Here is a 20,661-nt window from a genome sequence, read left to right as displayed (position 1 = left end):
AACTTCTATTGAGAAAAATCTCAGTGAAAAATATTAGTGATGTAGCTACCTAACAAAATGGGGTTTAGGTCCTCTCTCAGAGATAAATATATTCCCATTCCTGCTTTCATAAACACTTGTTTCTCTGCTGACAGTCATACCTTTCCTCTTCCTCCTGTGCATTATCTAAACACCTCTTCTTTGTTTGATACGTCACAGAGACATTTAGCCTTCCCCTTGAAACTCTGACAGACTATCCAGGTCCCTTTCTCTCTGATAATTCCTGTAGAAAACAGCTCTGCTCAGCCCAGACTTTGAAAACCCACATCATTATGCATTTCCTCCTGTCTTCGCCAGGGGCAATTACGGTTCAATAAGCAGATACAAGTGTAAATTTCTGTCAAATATAGAGAGTCTCCAAAAAACAGTAATATAATATTCTCTCACACTTTTCCAATATGCTCCCCACATCTGTATCATCTAAGCCATTAGTGATTTTGCTCACTTACTTTTTTACAGAAATTGTTAGGAACCCCCTGTTATATTGCAAAAGAAAAAACCACATCAGCTTCTGCATTCCTCTTTTCTAAACCCTTCTGCTATTTACTGGATGCTAACTGCTGCAGTGAAAAAACAAACATGGGAACAGAAAGGAATTCCTGGGACTTCAAGCACTATCCTGTAATACTGGATGCTTCCATAATGCTGTTCAGGTATCAGATTTCTCCTCTGGTTGGAGGGCTGGTCCACAATCTCCAATTAAACTGAAACATCATCTGGTTTCTGTTCACAGAAATAAAAACTGTATGCCACACTTCACAGCAGAAATTATCTAAATGAAACCTTTCTCAGGTTTCTCTCGTCAACACAAAGCTGGAGTTACATTACCCTCTGTCCCTTCAGAAGGAAAAGATTAAACAAAGAAGATTCAGTTAATGACAGTTTTGTGTTATTTTACCTTTAGCAAAGAAGGCAAGAACTATGAGATAAGTGCAGCTATAAAAAGCCTCAAACAGATCAAATTTGTTCAGGAAAAGTAAAAACATCTGACCCCCTAATGACTCCTCCTCTTCAACACCAAATTAATGCTTAAGTAACAAAGACTAGTACTCAAAAGTTTGCTTGCTTACCTCAACTTCAACTGAGTCTCTCTGGGGTAGATCTCAAAAACAGAGATTCCAACAAGATGGTATCACAGCTAGTCTGGGAGCAGAACAGAGCTTTTCTAGTGCTATTTTAATAGTTCCCAGACCAGCAAGTACAGTGAAAACAAGACTATGGGAAGGAAAATAAAAAGGTGGGGGGAAAGGAGCGAGAGAGCAAGAGACAGGATTTTACATTTTATGTCCAAATACGAATATGCTTTTGTTGAGATTTGGGCTCAGTTCCAATTCACCTATCATTCCTGATTATTTTGACAAGCAAAAGCCAAGGTGACTCAACTTCTTACTGTTCTAATTTAAAGCAGGAAGAGTGTGTAAAGTATAACCTTAAAAAACAAAATCCTATTTTTACTCTGAAAAACACAATACGCGGTACTGAGCTCTCTAACACTAATGCCTTACTTTCAGTATACTTGGTCTGTCTTTTTCACAGTGTTGCTGATTGGTACTGTACCTTTTACCAGTGCTGTCAAATAATTGGGAAATGCCTTTGCATTAAAATATGCTATATAAATGTTAATTATAATTATAATCTCTAGTGTCTGACTCAACTATTGGACTCTTTTCCTTGTAAATGTCACAGGATCTCCTCTAAAGGCCTTCAGGAAAAGCGAGATGCCAAAGAACATTCTTTCAGAAGTGTTGCTTAAAAAAAGCGAAAGAAGAAAAAAAAGAAAATTTTAACTCAACTTTCTGAAAGTCTGCAATTAATCCTTCTTTCCCACTCCTCACTCTGTTGAGCAAATATTCAGACTCTGTGCTATGACAAATACAAGTTAGTACGCTAATCTATTAGTCAAAAGGTAAGACATGTCTCATTTGCTAGCATGAAAATGACAGGCAACGTAAATAGATTCTAGTATCCTGATCCCAAGTGCAGCTCCAGACCTCCAGGTGAATGGGATCAGAGACAAAGTGAAAGGTAGAAAATCAGTCAAAAGGGATGGACAGAACAGCTGGTTCTTGTGACATTTTGTAACTTAGTTCATCAGACTGTTCCAGTACTCACTCATTTGACACTTGTAATTTCAGACAGTGACTCATCTTTACTAACAGGCTGTATATTTCACCAAAATTCTGCATGACATGGAGTGAGGTAGCAAAAGCATTTATTTAGCTTCTCTATGAATTTATTAAGTTATCTCACTGTTCCCTTTGTAAATCAAATAACCCAGTACACTCACTGCTGCAGTTCTGACAACATTATCATGACCTACCACATGAGAACCAAACTGATTCCAGGTTTTAGACTGACACTCCTCTCTGATCTCAATAATTCGTATTGTTGTATGTGGGATTTATTTTGTCATTTTTACTTATTTCTTGACAGTCAGGTCTTGAAAGACTTTAAGGAAGGAGCCTGCACTTTCTCATTAAGCTCTTGCTCCACTGCATGTCCATCCTCATGGGAAAAACATTTTTCCCATGTAACCAATAGAAATCTTACTTGTTTCAACTTGTGCGCGTTTTCTCTCGTGCTCCCACTACCAACACTGTGAGGAGCCTAGCTCTGTCTTCTTAGCAACCTCCTTGGAAGCACTGGGAGGGCTGCTGTTAGGTGCCCTGAAACCACCTCTTCTCCTGACTGATCAAGTCCCATTCCAGACCCTGACCATCTTGGTTGCCCTTCACTGGACTTGCTGCATTTTTTTGGTGTCTGTCCCATATTTGGGGGTGGGGTGAGAGACTAACACTGGGCACTATCTAGACATGTGGTTCAATAAGTGGTGAGTAGTGAGGGACAAGTAATTCCCTCAACCTACTGCCCCCAGCTCCTGTTCAAACAGCCAAGGACACTGCTGAACTGCCTTGTTGCCAGCACCCACTGCAGGCTCCTGTGCAGCCTGCTGCCCACCAAGATCCCAAAGTTCTCTTCATCAGAACTGCTTCTCAGGCAGTCCCTAGGATGTATCGCTGCAGGGTTTATTATCACCCAGGTATGGGACTATGCAGCTGTCCTTTTTGAATTTCATAAGGTTCCCGTCAGCCCATCCCTTGAGCCTGCCTAGGTCCTACTGGAATGGCAGCCCTGCCTTCAAGAATATCAAATGGCCATCCCAATTTCATGGCACCTGAAAACTTGACAAGAGTCCACTCTGTCACCTCCTCCAGATTACTGACGTAGTTGTTAAAAGGATAGGTCCTAAGATAAGCATCTATGGCACTACACTTATTACTGTCATCTAGGTAGCACATGAGCCGTTAGCTACTGTCCTCCAGCCCCAGGCACGCGACCAGTTATTTACCCAGCTCATTGATCACACTCTATCTCAACCAATTAAATAGGTATATACTCCATAAAATACATTATGTTCTACAATATATACTTAAAACCACTATCAAGTAACCAGCTTCTTTGAGCAAGTACTGAATATGTTTAATATTTCTTTGACAGTTTTCTCACCTGAAGACCTCCCATTCATTGTTACATCCTAACAGAAATAAGTCTGCCTAACCTCGTAGAACTCCTATAGCAAATACCTAGCCTGTCTGCAGAAGTGCTATGTAATTACTTAGTACTTGAAGACGCTGCTGTCTGTAAAGAAAAGTAGCTTCATCTTTTTAACATCAACACATTTGTGCCACTTGATATAATTAACACAAATATAGCTTCTCTATTACTGGACTACTCTGCAACATTCCTTCCAAACATGTTCTGTCTATGTTTCTTCTGCCATTGTATCTCTAAATACCTTTCACTGTCTGCTTAAACAGAATCTGATTAATTTGAAATGCAGGCAGAGGCATAAAGCAAAATGCAGAAAGGCACGTGACAGTAATGATTCTCCAAAACAGTAACTGCATGAATCAAAAATGTCAGAGTATATATCAATTTTCCGGTGATTAAATGAGTTTAGGATAACCTAAATTATTCTGCATTATAACTTTATTACTCTAAACATGCTAAAAATATAAGCAAAAACATTAAGAACCAGTTCTATCTTAGACAGGTTGTTTTGGAAGATGGGCTTCATAATCCGTGCTGTACTGAGCCTCAGTCTTTCTATATGCTGATACGATCTTCCACTAAGAAGTCATTTATTGTTTATTTCAGTCACTTTGTCATAGAAGGAGATCAGATTAGTCAGGCATGATCTGCCTTTCCTAAATCTATGCTGAGTAGGTCTGATGACCTGGTTATCCTGTACATGCCACATGATGGCACTCAAGATGATCTGTTCAATTACCTCCCCAGCATCATGGCCAGGCTGACAGGCTTGTAATTCCCCAGATTGTCCTTCTTGCCCTTCCTGTAGATGGGTGTCATGTTTTCTAACCCCCAGTCAATTGGGACCTCCCTGGTTAGCCAGGACTCCTAATAAATCATGGAAAGTCACTTGGTGAGCAGTTCTGCAAATTCTTTTGGTACTCTCGGGTGGATATCATCTGGCCCCATAGATTTGAGCGTGTCTAGGTGGGGCAGCATGTCATTAACCATTTCCTCTTGGATTATGGGGGCTCTATTCTGCTCCCTGTCTTCCAACTCAGGGAGCTAGGTACCCCAAGAACAACAGGTCTTACTACTAAAGACCGAGGCAAAGAAAGCATTAACTACTTCAGCCTTCTCCTTATCACTAAGTTTCCACTTGCATCCACTAAAGGCTGGAGATTCTCCTTAGCTCTCCTTTTGCTCCTAATATATTTACAGAAACACTTTTTATTGTCCTTCACCTCAGTAGCTAGATTAAGTTTTAGTTGAGCCTTGCCCTTCTTAATTTTCTCCCTGTATAACCTCACAACACTTTTGTAGTCCTCCTGAGTTGCTTTACCACTCTTCCAAAGACCACAAACTCTTTTTTTTTTCTGAGTTCAAGTCAAAGTTCTCTGTTCAGCCAGGCTGTTTATTTTTCCCCACCAGTTTGTCTTCTGGCACAAGGGGACAGCCTGCTCTCGTGTCCTTAAGACTTCCTCCTTGAAGAATGTCCCACCTTACTGGACTCATTTGCCCTTCAGGAATTCCTCCTGTGGGGGGAGGGTGGGGGAGAGGAACACGACACACACACAACTCTCTCAATCAGTCTCCTAAACAAGCCAAAGCCCTCCCTCTGGAAATCCAAGGTAGCAGTTCTGCTGACCCACCCTCCTCACTTCTCCAAGAATCAAAAACTGCCATTTCATGATCACTATGCCTAAGATTGCCTCCAACAATCACATCACCCACAAGTCCTTCTCTGTTCATAAACAAGAGGTCAGTGGGGTGTCTCCCCTGGTTGATTCATTCACCAGCTGTGTCAGGAAGTTATTTTCCACACTCTCCAGAAACCTCTGGACTGTTTCCTTTCCTCTGTATTGTATTTCAAGCAGACATCTGGTAGGTTGAAGTTCTTCCATGAGGACAAGGTCTAGCAATCGTGACGTTTCTCCCAGCTGCTTATAGAATAATAAATCTGTCTCTTTTTCGACACTAGAGTGCATCCTCGAGACAACTTTTAGCCATTCAAGCAACTTCTAACCTCTGCTGAGCCTTAAACAACCTCTCTAATCAGCACTGAGTAATTAGTTGTACAGAAAGTCTTTGGAGAGAATAAGGGACAAGGTGAGGGAAATAGCTGGAATTGGAATACAGCATTTTATTTCAATATCAAGAAACATGACTGTCCTTCAAAACTGCAAGGGATGAGTAATAACTATCTGCCAGCTTTTTAACACTCAGTTTCCAGCCAGCGAATGTCCACAGAGCACACTGCAGAGCTGCAAGGCTTAGCTCGCGAGGAGGCTGGTGAGAATTCTAAAGCACCAGGAGTAGAACAAGATTTCAGGAGGGGTACAGTTGTATTTCTGTGGTGCCACCCTACACAAATTAATCTATGCCTCTCAGAAAGGCCAGCTAGCTATTAACCAGATTGCTCTCCATGCAGTGCAAAAGAGCCATTACACTCACAAACCGCAAGCAGCTAACAACCAGTAACTACAAGTTTTGTTGTTTGGTTATTTTGGGGTTTTTTTTGTTTTGTTTCATGATGTCCTCTCAGCATAAGGTCTGAGGGCAGAACATGGGTGAGGACTGAACTACTCTTTCAGTATAGATGTTACCCCTTATATCAAGGCAATGCAAAAAAACATATGAGGCTATTGCCTGTGTTCTTTGACTTAAATATAAAACATATTCTCTCATGGCTGTCAGCTCAATCCACCACAGCAAGAAAGACAGCAAAGTAGAACTCAAACTTTGAGTTTTGCCTCACTACATTTGGGGCACTGAATTAAATCCAACTCAGTACCAAATCTGGCCCACTCCAGGGACAGCAGGTGCAGCCTTAAGCTGTGCCTATTTCCTTCTCCACTCCCTTTCCCTACATCAATCATTCAAACATTTGGAGAGAAAGTCAGGGGAAGCCCTGGAAAAAACTAGAGCAAATAATAAAAGCAAAACATTGTCAACCATTATGAAGAGCAGTGAAGTCATCTCAAAGTTAGGTGGAGGAAGACAATCAGATCTGTAGCTTTATTAAAAGATACTTATTTTCTTGGTGTAAGAGAATTCTTTGGCTAGGATGCAGAGACTTGATGAATGTATGCAAAGACAGGAGGGAAATAATTCATGTTTGTTCCCCTCTCCTTATGAGTCATTTGGCCTAAATACAACTTCCAGAAACTTTTTTGGTTGATTTTGGCTTTATTAGTTTACAATCAGCATCAGCAGTTCATCAGCATCTAGTTCAGAATACCATGAATAACTTTGAAGTGTGGTTGTTTGTCACTACAGTGCACAGAATTTGAAAGTGTAAAGAACCTTACGAAATATATACATCATTTTAACCTGAAAAAAGGCAGCCAGTCATCAACAGAACTTTACTATTCTGAAGTACACAGCAAAATTATTAAAAATAATTTGTAACGTACATACACAAATCTTTAGTTGTCCTAATTCTCCTCTGTACTCAGGGTTAGAAAAAATGGAAGATAGATTACATGATGATTAAAATTTTAAAAAAGTGTGTGCATAATTTATTTGAACTAAACTAAACCCACGATTAAATAAAAAACTGTAATTGCAGACATTCTGTCTTTAAAACAAAATTATTTACATGCCAATCTTAGACAAAGTATTTTATAACTGTAAGTCTAATAAAATAAACTCTCAAATTTTATAGTCTACACAATGACAAAGCAAATCATCTATTGGGGAAAGAGGTTATTTTTTGCCTCAAAGATGAGCAGTAGCTGTACATTTCTGGCAGGTAGCTTTCAAATGTGTATTGGAAAATTCCTTTAATGCCAAGAACTGTGCTTAGCTTTAGCAAACAGTGCAGCCCAAAAGAAATATCTTTGTACAGCCTAAAGGGCCACCAGTGACTACAGTGGATTACATGTACATGTGGACCTTATCTTCCAATTCAGTTCCATTTGAAAATACTAGTTTATGCTATCTAAGACACCCCTATTACTACAGAGGCATTTAAGTGGGGATGATCAGGAGATTGTCTTTCATGACATCCTCCAGATTTCAAATAAGGTATGCATGTATACAGGTGAAAAAGAAACAAGTGTATTATCTAAAGTGAATAGTAAATATTGATTTGGCGAGCCCAATCTTTTCCATAATTCCTAAATTTAAAATACTTGTAATAGCTGAGGAAATTCAGAAACCCCCTGTTCCCTAAATGAAAAGTTATCACAATAGATGGCACAATGCAAGATAATTATAATATTACATGCTCAGGAAGAAACCAAATTTCCTCACTGTCTAACACTATTTAATCTTTTATTATGTAATGATTTCACAAAAAAATGCTATTGTTGTTAGATCTGATGTGTAAAACTATATGCTAGGAAGAACAGTACCTAATTAATCTCATAGCATCGGTGAAGTTACCAAGTTAAAGTATAACACTTTTTAGTCAACTTTGAATACAAATGCACTTAATTTTCCACAGTTGTGTTTGGGAGACCTAGAGTTTGGGAACTGTCTCATAATGTGGAGTGGATGGAAATAGAATTCTAAGTTGTTTGTTTCTTTAAAAGTGTATAGTATTTTTTCCCTATAAAAGTGGATTATGTGAATGAACTGAGACAGGTATGACGTCTTGAACCTGCTTGTGCCTTAGCATCTTGAAAAGCTATGAAGGAACATAGATATCATATCCAAAGTGCAAAATTTTCAAGATCTCAGAGAGTCTGTAAAAGCTGGTTACTGCTACAGAGATGTGGACACAGTCTTGAGTACAGCCACATGTAATGGTGGTTTGTCCAAACAGAATGGATCCTATTCCCATTACATACTGAAATCACTTATCAATAAAGTACTTCCCTGCAAATGCAAGTTTCCCAAGCCAACACTCAGAAAAGTAATCAAAACTTCAGATTCTCAGTGGGATGTATCTGGCCTTTGGATAATATCAGAAGAACTGCTAAACAGCTGATATTTTCCTGTAAAATTTCGAAAAGCTCTAATAATACTGGGAGATTTGGTTTGGAAAATCTGGACCTCAAAAGCTCTCTGATGTCCACAAACAATCCTGGAATGGTATACGCATATAACAGACTAATGTTATGCACATCAATTTTGCTACTGCACCAAATCACCATGCAGTCTTGACTATTGGGGTCATTCAGTAAATGGAAATAAACCTTGTGATCTACTATACATGTACACAAGCATACCTCTTGTAAATAAGCCTTTCCTGTAAGAGTGAACTGTTCCGTCATCTGTCACCTCCTGAATATTTGCCTTCAATTTACAAAACTAGTCAAAGTAGCTAAGGGGAAAATCCCACAGTGCCAGTGGTATCATTAAATGATGTGTGAGCAGTACAAACATGGAGTTAATCTACTGAATCAACTAATTCTTAACTCTATCACTCAAGTCAAGATATTGGCTCACCCACAGTGAGCCAGTGACAAGGGCACAAAGCACAGAGTGGTCCCCCCAAAACCTGGAAAAACAGCAGAAAGGGAGGAAAGTAACCTCTTGACATTATCAGTGTAGGCAGAAACAAAAATTAGCTTAGTCTTGGGTCAGAGGCTTCTCTCTTCCCTCCTTTCTTTTCTGCTATAGAACTGAAAAAGAGTCAAACATGACATGGACTTTAGTTTGCAGAAATTCCTCAGGCATTGGTTATACCCTTTCCACAGATGTTAGCTGTTTTTTAATGGAAATTACAGTGTCAGACATTATTTTCTCAGAAAAACAGTTTTAAACTCTTTTGATCAGAAGAGATTTAACCCAGTTTCACATGAGTCAGGGTGAACAACTTGTAGATGGTCCTCTGGGAACAGCACTTGGATGTGAAAAGACAAAAGCTCTTCAAGCAACATGACAATAGAAAAACTGGAGGTATATTCTGCAGTATGAAAGCAGGGAAAGGGAATGGTGGGAAGAAATGCTTGAGGACTATAGGGATTTTCCAAAAGAGCCTGTGAGAAAGCAGCCAAGAAACTGACAAAACATACAACATCACTTATTTCCCAAACAGCATTTAGTCTCTAAGGTACAAAAAGGGTTTTTCTAGCTTTCAAAACAACTAACAAAGCTGCCAACTGTTACTCAATGCATCATGAAGCTAAAGTGGAGGAGAGAGACAGAGAAAGAGAGCTTTTATCATCTACAACACTGACCAAAACGGTGAAGTTAAAAGTAAAGACTTCAGACATAGGCCAGGGTTCTCTCCTGCAGGCCAGTGCATAGCTGGATGAATATTAAAATCAGTACACAAGAAACGTGCATGAAACAAGTGCCTTGGGATCTTGGTAATACAATCTTTCAAAGTAAAAATTATAAATGGGGGGAGAGTCAGGGAGCATTTCTATTTTAATTTTCTAGTCATTGGACTACATAAATACAATACCTGGCTGAATGATGTCATCAATCATTCATACCAGCACACTTACTGCCTTAAAAATAACCAGTAGAGGAAGAAGTTACTCAAACAAGTATATTTAATGAAGATGGATGGCTTGCTATTAACACTCAGTATTTGAGGTTTGATCTGGTTTTCATGAATTACTGCTTGTTATAAATTCATTTCTAAACTAATCTGAAAAAAAATCTAACTGAAAAATATCTCTCAGATAATCTTAAATGGCATAAGCATTTATACCATTTACTGTCTAAAATAGTCATATACGGGAATGCACCTTTTACATATATGAAAACAGAAGTGCACCATAATGAATGCTTCAGATAGCTTTCTTCAAAATATATATCAATCAAAAGAATGAATGATGAGGTGGCCCATTAATTTAAAATGGAGAAAAATCTTAAAAAAAAAAATGAAAAATTTCTCTATCAAAGGTTAACTGATGGCCTTTCTCTCCTCCCACAGAAAGGCCTGGTACTAAGATCAAAAGAATCCCAAGGTTGAAAAACCAAGAATGGCAAGCAAGCACTGCAGACCCCATATGAAGAACACTGCTTCTTGCTGCTCTAAATAGTTAAATAATTATAACATCCTACATCAAAAATTCCATTTAAACTCTACAAAGTTGAGAGGAAGCCAAGAGAAACCTTTTTATACTCCTCAGTAAATCTCATGATAATGAGATGGGGATTTTTCTTTTTGTTTTAATTTTCCATTGTAGTCAGTTTGTGGAAAGCTAAGAGTGAACAGTGCTATCACTTAGTGGCGGAGGCTTGGGCGCAGCAGGGCTGGCTGGCCATGCCCTAACACACTTGGCTGTCCTGGTGAAGACTTACCATTGGATTTTTATGATCTTCATTCTCCGGAGAAAGAAATCTACACTAATTTACTCTACTCCTCTCGCAGCCGCACACGCTTCTCGCTCATTGCTTATTTTTTTCTTTGCTCAGCTTCTAAAGAACTACAGAAATGAAACCTCCCCATTGTACCATACCTTCCAGCTGGATTAGCCCCTGAAACACTATAAAAATATACACCTACAGCATTCACGAGCTCCTCTCAGTGAGGATGCAAGCAGGCAGCACCCAGCTTTCTGCCAAACGACAAGCACAGCCCTTGCCAAGTGAGGCAAACCTCTGCTAACGCAACAGGGAAACCAAACAGCTCTGGGAAAGCCCTCTGAAAGCAGCATGAACTGTTTTGAAAGCCCAATTATTTGAATCAGAAGTATTAATGATGATTCTTTTATTTCAACGAATCAATTTTAATATTGTACAGAAAAGATTTTTTTTTAAAACTCGAAAAAGATTCTGTCACATTGATAATTAGAGCATTGAAAATATTGATTAGCAATAAAACACAGTTGTGCTGAATTTAAAACTGTTCAGTAAAACAAGCCCCAGACGGTATCTATAGAGATCTAAGATAAAATATATACATGCATGCACATTTATATAAATATACCCATAAACATAAATATAAAATACGTAGCCCATACTTTGTATATTAGAACATGTATCAAGTGACTGATTTGTTTTGAAATAAATTATTGTATCAATAATTAAAGAAAGATAAATTAAAAGCCTAAATAACTAAACAATAACAAAAAAAGAAAAGTCAGCCTCCCCTCTGTGCCTCGGAAGGTCATGGAACAGATCCTCCTAGAAGCTATTCTAAAGCACATAGAGGATAGGGAAGTGATTAATGGCAGCAAGCACGACTTCATCAGGGGCAAGTCCTGTCTGACCAACCTGGTGGATTTCTATGATGGGGTAACTGCAGCAGTGGACATGGGTTAAATGACAGATGTGATCTATCTGGACTTCTGTAAAGCCTTTGACATGGTCCCCACAACATCCTTCTCTAAATTGGAGAGAGATGGGTTTGATGGGTGGATGGTAAGGTGGATAAGAAACTGGTTGGATGGTCATATTCAAAGAGAAGTGGTCAATGGCTCAAAGTCCAGATGGAGGACAGGCTGAAAGAATTGGGCTTGTTCAGCCTGGAGAAGAGAAGGCTCTGAGGAGATCTTATAGTGACCTTCCAGTACCTGAAGGGGGCCGACAGGAAAGCTGGGGAGGGGCTATTCATAAAGGCTTATGGGGATAGGACCGAGGGGGAACAGGTATAAACTGGAAGGGGCAAATTTAGACTGGACATTAGGAAGAATTTCTTCACAGTGAGAGCGGTGAGACACAGGTACAGGTTGCCCAGGAAGTTGTGGCTGCCCCATCCCTGGAGGTGTTCAAGGCCAGGTTGGATGGGGCCTTGGGCAGCCTGATTTAGTGGGATGTCCCTGCCCCTGGCAGCGGGGTTGGAACTAGATGATCTTTAAGGTCCCTTCCAATCCTAACTATTCTATGATTATAAAAGCCACAATCCTGATTGTTACTTTTGAAAAAAATCCTTGTAGAGATACAGAGGGCTTAAATTTTTAAAATAGTCTGAGTCCCATTAGGTATATAATTTTTTTCAGTGGCTTGCAGCTTTTGAAGAAGGAGCTTATTCTACTACTTTTTCTATTGAAAACAAACAAAAATGTCTGTTTCAGCAACAACAAGAAAACCATCGATAACAAGCAGTTCATGAACAAGAAATGCAGAAGGTACTTTCTCAACCACCTCATTAGTAAAGCAGAAAGTTCATCTTTCTCTACCATTCATTTTCCCTTTTCCTTATCTTGCTTGCTGTGCTTTATTGAGATCATGGCAACAGGAGGTTTGTCTAGTTGGGAAGCATTTGTTATCTTCCTTTTAACACCATGATAAAAAAATTAAGTTTACTGGCTGGATCTCCATAAAATGCTTAAAATCAAACTAAATGTTTTTGAATACTGACTTTGCGGATTGCTGTTGTGAATGGATTTTTAGATAAATCATGACTTAAGAAGTCAAAGGCAAGGTCACCCTATTACTTCCTACATGCAGGAAACATAAGGAGGGAGAACAGGGTTAGAATCTACTTGGACTGATTTACACAGGGATTGTGGAAGCAAAATGGTAAGGGAGACCTCCTCTTCAAGTCACGAGATTCAGAATGGACCCTCTAACTCCTTCTCAGAGAGAAGTCTAAGTGCAGTTGGATCCAATCCTTGTCCCAGTCGTGGTCAATGGTTCATGGATAAGGGATTCAAAGTCTAAGGATTGTAAGTGTTTGTAGCTAAGGGATTATATGTGCACACCTGCTTCTCTGTGTCACTTAGCTAAGCTTATTTTTAATGACACAGGGAAGCATGATGAAACTGAAACTTTTCAGAGCGTCAGTTCACTCTGAAGTTTGAATGCAAGGTTTCATGAAGCAGACTCTCAGGCATCAGATCTTATAAAATAAATCATTTAACAGACTGGTACAGCAGCATGGTCAGTCTCAGAGAGAAGGTTGACCTAACAGAAGAAATCCCTAGGTAATCACACCCTTACAGACTATTTACATGCCTCTCATTTGATGGTTTGGTCCAGTAATAATATTTGGGTCTGGGGTCTTCTTGCTTCTAATTAGATTTCTTTGCTGTCTAGTGGCAGCTGTTGTTGATGGCAAGTATTTTTTAAGCCTCTCTGTCTTCTCATTTATTTTGTCTCCAGAGGCTGTTTTTTCACTAAAGAGGTACACATTTACAGCAAGTTTTCATGGAATTTTACAGCTCACAGCCTACTCCTTCATCAAGTCTAGCTACTCATGCTAAACAAGCACAACTAAGCAAACAGTATACTAAATCACACAATATTGTAATTCTAGGTCACTTATTATATTTAAAATTTTACTTATTTACACTAACCAACTAATTCCTGCTAAAGAGGATTTTTGCCTGGTGTGCAGTCTGGTTACTGGCCAGGAAGGATTTAAAAGGGCCTCACCAGCTATTTGTTGTAGGTGAAAGATCTCATTGCATCGAGGAGCGCCCTTGACAGTCATCCCTGTGCAATAGCAAATCATCGCAGCCACATTGCCTAGCAGAGAGCTCAAATAAGGCTCACTTAGGCTGTCTATTTATTACAGAAAAGTGCTTGTTTGTAGTCAAACTACATATGAATAGGAGATGTATGCATGAGGCTCCTTATATCCACAAGTTATTGGTGATCCCTCTGTTATTCTGCTTCTTTTAGGCTTCCTATAGGAGCTTTTGGTTCGACCACAGCTCAGGCCATTGACTCCTTTGGAGCCTGAAACAAACTAGTGCTGATTTGCTTAAGTGGGGAGTGAGTGCATTCGCCGTGGTTACCGAAGCTCAAAATGATCCAAACGGCAGTGAAGATTTCCCTGGTTTAGAACACAAAGTTTAATTCCTTCCGCCTTCAACTAAGGAACAACTATCAAAATACGTAAGTTCTCGCTTTGAAACAACTAAGGCTTTTCCAAAGAACTCTTCTCTGACTACACTCGGCTACATTCCTGTCTCTAATAAAATATAGAGTAAACACACAATGCAAGACTATTCACTATTTAAGACACTTAAGGCCAGAAGATAAAAATTCACAGCACTTCACCCACTATTCAATCCACTTTATTATCTACTTATACAACCCATAATTTTTCCATTTCACAGGAGACAGTGTCAAAAACCTTACTAAAGCTGAAGTTAACATCCACTACTCTTTCCTCATCCACCAGGCTGATCACATCATCATAGAAAGCTGTCAGGCTGGTTAAGCATGATATTCCTTTTGCAAATCCATTGGGACTACTCTTAACCTTCCTGTTCTTCAGGTGTCTGGAAATAGTTTCCAATATTAGTTTCTCAACTAACTTCTCATGGACTGAGAGGAAGCTGACTAGCCTTGTGTTTCCAGATCCTCTTTGCCTTTCTGGAAGGCAGGAGTGTTTCATGCTTTCTTCTGATCATCAGGACCCTCTACTGATCACCATGACCTTTCAAAGACATTAAGGAGTGGTCTTGAAATTTCACCAACCAGCTTCTTCAGTACTTATGACTTCATTCTGTCAGGCTCTGCGGGCTTAAGTAGATTCAGTTTAAGTGTTCCCTAACCTGATTGACTTCGACTGAAGTTAAGTATTCCTTGCTCTCTCTCTTCTTTGTATCATAGCATAATTTTATCATCAGTTCCATGGCATTCATGGTAAAAACATTATCAGCATTACTACTGTCCTCTTTATATAGAAATATAAAATATATATGGAACCTCACAGGCATTCAGCAATCTCTTTGTTCTGGTTTCTGCAGGGACAGAATAGATTTTCTTCTCAGAAAGTTACGTTTTGAAGTGACTGCACTTTTCAGCAGCTAAAGCATCAGTTCAGTGTGAGAATAAAGGTGATAAGACTGATAAGACATTTAGGTTGAGTTTAGCAGTCGGTCATGGAATGTCATTTCTGTAGAACTCTCAGTCCATGGAAGTACCAGATGCGTAACAGTGGAAGAAGCAGACCTTGGACGGCTGACCCAAACTAACCAAAGAAGGTATTCCATACCATAAATGTCATGCTCCCTGTATAAGCAAGAATATTTCTTTGGCTGGCCTTTCTTCCTGGCGGCCACCATCCTGCTTCCAGTCGGTCTGCTACTCTGAACCTAGTTCCTGGTTTTGTAATCTTTCCACGATGTCTGTAACACCTGGAACTGCTGTGCTCACAGTGTGCATCATCTGGTAACCACTGCTTGTACTGCATTCTGTGACTGATAGCGTTTGTTTAGTGTACTTTTTTCTATAGCAGTAGTAGCAATATTATTTTTTATTAAAACCATTTTCTGTTTCAACCTTTGGGCATTCTTTTACTTTTCTGATCCACCCTCCCCTATACAGCGGGACTGGGTGATAGAAAAAACTGTCAATTGTTTAGTTGCCAATCAAAAGGGGCTAAACTGGCACACTTCTAGCTTCTTCTGCTCTCTTATCAAAAATCTTACTTAAGAGATAATTGAAACCTAATTTTCAGAAGTATTTGGTAGGATTCATGTTATTAAAATGTTGTTATTATAATTAGTTATAGAGGAAAGCTCCATATATAAAGACACTACTGTAATAAAGAATATTTTGACAATGTTTTGGTTGAATCCTTGGCTTATTCCTAAGTTTAAAAAAGCTTGCAATAGCAGCATATTGAGAAAGTAACAGAACGTGAATTGACCTGTATATTTTTGCTTAGCCCGTGTAATTCTACTAGAAAAAGAATATGTTTGCAATTTAAAAAAATAGCAAAAGTCTCACAAGAACCTATTTAAGAAGAACAACAGACTATAGTCACCAGCATCAATAAAGAAGAAATAGGATTCACACAGAGATCAATAGAGTCTGCCTTTATTAACTGAGATGTTACTTCTAACATTTCTCTGAGTCACATCCCTTCTTTTTGGCACTCAAAGGAAGCTTCAGCCACTCTAATTAAAACTCGGGAACTTCTAGGATTCCAGAGGGAGGCAGGAACAGTTTTCCTCAAGTGCTGTCTCACCACACATTCAGTTTCAGGAAGAGATGATCAATCATAGGCTGTTGGCTACCTGTCAGGACAATTCATCAGCTCATGCTCCCTTGTGCATAGCCTCTTCCAAGAGTCAAAGCTAATGAACTAGTCAAGCTGTTACCATAGCTCACAACAGATCAACATGTTCTACAGGTGACTAATAACCCTTCTCCTGCAAAAGGGATATACTAAGCACAAATTAGTGGCTGAGAGCAGGACTGGTCCCAATCTAATCTACAGACTGTGCCCACACACAGGTTCAAGTAACTGAAGAGGATTGTGTGAATATGTTTGCAGGCCACAGCTTATTTCCGAATCTTGTTTTCAATGGTACAGGTCTTCTATGCAGTCTTATTCAGCCCATGTACATAATCCAACATGCCAGGGAAACAATAGAACAGCTGCACAATTGTGGATCAAACCCCTTAAAACAAGCACAATATGAAGGAAAGCGGAAGCAGTAGAGGTTCTTGACATCTAGAGGAAAAGAAAGAGAGAAGACGACTACCATTTGGGATTCAAACAGTACGTGGGCAGGACCCTGCCACTCAAAAACCTTTCACTAAAGGCAATCTTAAAAAAATTATTATATATTTACTGTAGCATTGATGTTCAGATAAGAACGGTCCTACACAAGCTGTACCATTGTCTTTTTCTTTTACTGAAAACTGAAAATGGCTTACAAAACACAGAAGGTAAGACTACAAGATCTAATAGTCTCTAGTTGTCTAGAGACTATATGACTACTTACAACAACAGTGGTATTGTATATAATTTTTCTGCACAACACTCCTGAAATCCAGTATCTATTGTGACTAGACTAGACAATTAGCAGAAATACTTGCATAAGATTATGAGGACTCACAACTATTCTTGCAGGTCCCATCCAGAAATCAAAATGGAAGGACAATTTTATAAACAAAAAATAAAAAGCTGTAACCATCTTGAGGAAATCTAACAGGAGGGAAGGGAAGACGGAGATATCAGAATATTTGCCAGGAAATGAGCAATCTATTTATACACACCCATTATTACATCAGCTGTTGCACTGTAAGTCGTTATTAACTAGTTCTGAGAACAGAGTTTTTGTCATTGACTGAGATGATTCCAAGCTTTAAAAGGTCTTCCCAATTTTAAAACTGGTACTTAGTACCTCTAAAATCCATGCATAAGAAAACCATAAATAGAAAGTCAGGAGGGCTAATAAAACTAATGTGGAACCTTAAGTTCCACACCTTAAGAGCAATCTAAATGTATAATCAGCCAAAAATTAGCTCATGCTTCTTGGTATTAAAACCAATAGCGAGCCCTTGCTTACTAAGAAAAATCAGCTACAAGTATATAGCAGGCGTGGCCATTAGCTTTTTCTGCAGAGAACCATTACAATTAGGTAACTATGGAGAAAGAACAAATGGCAAATACTGAAGACTTTTATAAGGCCTAGGCACTTACTAAAGAGAAGACAGACAACTAAGTTCTTTGAAAATAAAGTACTATGATAATTGCTTATTTCAAAACACCAGCTAGAACAACTTATCTTTAACAGATGAAAAATATCCAAATAAAATGCAAGATTGGGAAGAACAAGTTCTTGTAATCACAGTAAAACTAACTCAGCACAATCTGCACCCTACATTCCACACCACTACCACTGCTGCAAACCTCTCATTTCCCAAAGTCATCCTCTACCAAAAAGTATTAAATCCATCTCCATATTCTTTAACTCTTCAGATGAAGTTGGAGCTCTTATTCATCCTCCTATAACCATCTGTGTGAAAGGCAGCACAGTTCTGTTGCTGTTGCCAAACTACATGTGCATTGTCTGGCTCACTTCTAGGCATGCCAGGTACCAACTCAAGCCAAGTAGTGTAGGTAGTCGCTTGGTTCATGCTGATGCTTACTTTTTGCAAAAGCATTAAATTAGAGTCTTTTCTCACCTCTATAGCTCCTTACTTTCACATAAGCAATTTATTCAGACACCAAGATATATTTTTATTAGCAAACAATAATTACAAGTGTAAAATCACATATGTGAAATGTATACGGCTAAATTTACTCTTGAATGAACTTCAACTAAACTAATTTCACACCTCAACACTAGTTTGTCTTTTAAGTAAATGAATCACTTCTAAACCAGAAATATAATTACACTGGGAATAGGAATACTTTTTCCTTCTTCAATGTCTGATAACAGAGGTTAAAAAAACCCAATAAAGAAAAATAGCCAGGAATTCCATTTGGACAAAAAAAAAAAAAAAAAAAAGATACAGATACAGAGTTAAGCAGAAAAATCCAGTTTTTAAGAAAATGTTTCTTTTATTTTTAAAATACCAATTAATTTGACACATGCACCTCCAAGCAGTCTGTGGTTCCCCCTTCAATCTTTTCAAGTACATTGTGAAATATCAGATTATGGTTATTTTTCAGGAAAATCATCCCAATCTTCATCATCTCTGAATCTTTTCTTTTGAAGAGGTTATGTTGGTGACTAGCAGAAGCAAAAATGAGAGGGGCACAAGTCTTATAGACCCACAGGGATAGGCTCAACTCAGTTTTTCAAAGCTTTCCTAACCTTATTCAGCAGGCTTGTGTGATAAACCCACACACCCAATAATTTCTTGAACTAATTATCAGGGGAGGGAGGGATGAAAAAAAAAGAAAAGGAAAAAAAAGCCACTTGAGCAAAAACAGACCCCAAAAAATGAATATTTGACTCATGGCATGGTATAGTTCACAAGACTACCAAACTAGTTACATCAAGTAGTATCATTTATATAACATGTGAGATAGCCCAGCCAGTGGCAAACGCTGAGTTTCAAATTATTATTTGTAAATATTACTGCTGTGGTTTTGTATTTTAGAGCACGTAACCAAATGTTTCCAAAAGCTACAATATTCCCCTTCTCAAAAGGGAGAATCCATTTAATATACCTCATTAAATATATGCCTAAATTGAATTTTTAACTGACATTGTTATTCACTCCGAAGCCACAAAGTCATGTCAAAATAAGGTAATAATAAAATACAGGAAATCATACCTAGTTTATCGACCTAAATGAAATACATGGTTCTCCACAAGAAATTCCAGAGTATATTAAGATCCCAGAACTATATTATGGGGAAATGAAATTTAAATTTGGAAACTGATTGACCATACAGGATATAAGTGAAAATATTTTTCACAGAATCATAGAATGTCCTGGGTTGGAAGGGACCCACAAGGATCATCAAGTCCAACTCCTGTCCCTGCATAGGACAACCCCAACACTGATGCCATCTGTGTCAGTGCGTCGTCCAGACACTTCTTGAATATTTTCAGGCTGGGCACTGTGACTGTTACCCCTGAGAGTTGTTCTACTGTTCCACCACCTTCTGGGTGAAGAAGCCTTTTCTAGTGTCCAGCCCAAGCCTCTCCTGGAACATCTTCCTGCCATTCCATTGGCATTCCTTCTTTTTGCAACAGGTAGAAAAATCAGGCCTTCGTATTCCTTTGACAACAAAATTTACACCACTTCTTTATATATAAATGCTCAAAAAGAAAAACAATAGCACAAAGAGATTTTGGGAAAAGAAATACCAGAAACACTGCAGACTGATGAAAGCTTTTACCTAACTGCAAATCTGAAAGTTAGTTGGTTCCCAACAAGCAAATAAAGCCAACTCAATGGAAGAGAACACGGAGTGTGATGAGCATCAACTACTGCCATGCACATGCCAGCAAGCAGTGAAGTCTGGAGGGCCAGGCAGAAATCAGAAACCAAGGGACTAGGAATTTGGGGAAAATAAAGCACCTGTTTCTGCAGGTTTCTGTAGGGTTTTCATAGAACTGCTAGGTTGGAAAAGACCTTTGAGACCATGAAGTCCAACTGTAGCTACTCACATGTAACAAAATAACATATATATACAGTATAGTTTCCTGGGTTCACAGAGACAGCAAGAGAATACAGACTTCTCAGCTAAAGGGACAGGTAACTAGGCAGGGATTTTACTGCACAAAAAGCCTAATTAATTAGTATTAGTCTGCAAAGTCAAGAAATCACTCCTTGCTCATTCATTGTACAGGGTGGTTTGCGCTATCTGGAGAGAGCAGCTGGATAAAAACTGAAACAGAAAAAAACCAGAAACATACACCACTGAATCCTAAAAAAACCAAGACAGAGGAAACTAAAAGCAATAGGAGAACCAGGAAAACAACTCTGGAAAAGAGCTTAGAAAATAATTATATGTGATATGGGAGTATAAGCACTTGCTGATTTTAATGTTAATTTTGAAGCAATATTTGAATAATATGGTAGATTTGA

The sequence above is a fragment of the Cuculus canorus genome, chromosome 1 (genome assembly GCF_017976375.1).
Source record: "Cuculus canorus isolate bCucCan1 chromosome 1, bCucCan1.pri, whole genome shotgun sequence".
Classification (NCBI taxonomy): Eukaryota; Metazoa; Chordata; class Aves; order Cuculiformes; family Cuculidae; genus Cuculus; species Cuculus canorus.
The sequence above is the reverse complement of the archived record's forward strand: the minus strand, read 5'-3'. Positions refer to the sequence as shown.